At 38.4% G+C, this 2,042-nt stretch overlaps 1 protein-coding gene across 1 annotated transcript in view; it reads right to left on the minus strand.

Annotated features, from left to right (window-relative positions):
- The window catches only part of LOC112151129 (neurofibromin), an 88,757-nt gene that overhangs the window by 66,242 nt on the left and 20,473 nt on the right, over nucleotides 1-2,042 (minus strand). The gene's annotated exons all lie outside the window — the stretch shown is intronic.

Below are 2,042 nucleotides of genomic sequence, written 5' to 3' on the forward strand. Positions count from 1 at the left end.
GAAAACACAAAATGTAAAGAAAATCAGAGACATTCAAAAAGAAGAACAAACTGGAATCATTTGACTTTTCTTGATAGTATGAAGGAACAGAGTCTGCCAGAAATCATTCTAAATAAGTACAAATATTCTCTTTATATATATATATATATTTATGGCTCCACAATCAACCTGTGCAGACACCTGAGAACTGAGAGAATCTTCTCTAAAACAGAGCAGATCATCATAGAGAAGAAACCAGATTACATCCTCAAAGCTGAAACTCTTTTGTCTTTCTTAATGTCAATGTGGACAAAAGTCTTGATTTATTGGTTTTGCACAATTTCACGTCAAATGTGTTTAAAGGAAAAAAGCTTAAAATGTGTAGAGTTAAAAACTGAATAGTTAATAGTTAGTTCTTTTACCATTAATTTTGTACATTCTATCTGGAAGGGATAAATAACAGCATATACATAATTTACACTTCATATTAATAAAATCATATTTACATAATTGTTTTTGTGCATAATCTTATCTGGTAGTTTATAATGAATCAAACAGAGCAAAGAACAACCTAAAATCCATTTGGTAGCAGAAGGAGTCACTGTTTTCAGAGAGCTAATGCAAAAGAACTAAATCTCTGAGAAGAGCCAGAATTCATCACTATTGTGGAGGGAAACTAGGAAAGACCGTTGTTTTTACTTTGTCTGATATTTTTGTATTTAAAAAAGTATTTTTTTTTAAATCATTCTTTAATGATAATAAATGTAGACTGTTTTGAGGAGATATACATTGAACTTGAGCAAATTGACTGATAACATGATATTCACAGCAGAAAGTTGTAGTGGAGGGATGTGTTGAGCTGTGTTAAAGAGAATTGAGATTGAGAAACACTGGACTAAAGTGACAGCACCTCTGCGCTGCAATGATGCTTCCCATTTATATAAAAAAATGTACACTAGATTGTGGAGGGAATGTACATCAATACAGACTAACATTTTTTACCTTTTGATGCTAGTGTGGCGCAGGATTTTTTTCATGGAAAAAGTGTACGTTGGCTCAAAAAAGGTTAAAAAACACTGATCTAATCAAACTACCCAATCCTTGGAGATGTCCATCACACCCTTCTTTGTTTTTCAAAACCCAGACTGATGGCGCCCAGGTTTATAGCCTCACATCTGTCTCTATCATGGTTGTAAAAGGGTTAGAACTGCAGGTCCTCTCTCAGCTGACTGTCTGCAGAACTCAGGGGGAGACAGAACTGAAGCAGGATGCAGGGCCAGAAGGTGTTAGCCTCTGAGAACGCAGCAGGAGTGTGACGCTTTGATATCAGAGAACATCTTGTTTTCAAACTGACCCTGCCCTAGCAGCTTTGCATGACCCAGGTAGCTAGCAGCTGGCAGGGCAGGAATTTCTGGAAAACAGGATCCTGGAGTGCGACCCCTCTTCCATCAGCATTTCAACACTCTCCAGACCCCAAAATGTAATTGTTTAAAAAAAATGTAGCTTTCTCACTGCTCAGAGGATGCCGTCATCAACCTGCTGCAGAGTCCACTTTCAGAGCGACACGCCAGCAGCATTCTGTACATCAGCTTCATACGCTAGACTGCCTGCTCTTTTAGAAACTCCAGACGATGTGGGAAGGATTTTAACTGCCCAACATCTGCTCGTTTTTTACGGATCAAAATCTAAAATGAGGCATATTTAATCTATTAAAAGAATTTCAATTTTAAATAATATTTAAATAATAAATACGAATTATTTCTATTTTTGGCACAGACAAAAGCAAAAATATAAAAAGAACCTTGCATCTCTCAAAATGTTTGCTTGTTCAGCTTATCCCATTAGGGGTTGCCATAGTGAAACAGCTCCCACTGCTTCGCATTGGTGATTTGGCAGAGTTTTTACGCCGGATGCCCTTCCTGACCCAACCCTGTACTTGAGGGGCACAGGGACCCAGTTATGCAGCAGTGTCAAGGGTCTTACCTAAGGACCCAATCTGGGTGGGGATCAGTGGACACCCCTGGGGATCAAACCCAGCTCTTCTGTATGGCAGCCCTACGCTT

Source organism: Oryzias melastigma, linkage group LG20 (assembly GCF_002922805.2).
Source record: "Oryzias melastigma strain HK-1 linkage group LG20, ASM292280v2, whole genome shotgun sequence".
NCBI lineage: Eukaryota > Metazoa > Chordata > Actinopteri > Beloniformes > Adrianichthyidae > Oryzias > Oryzias melastigma.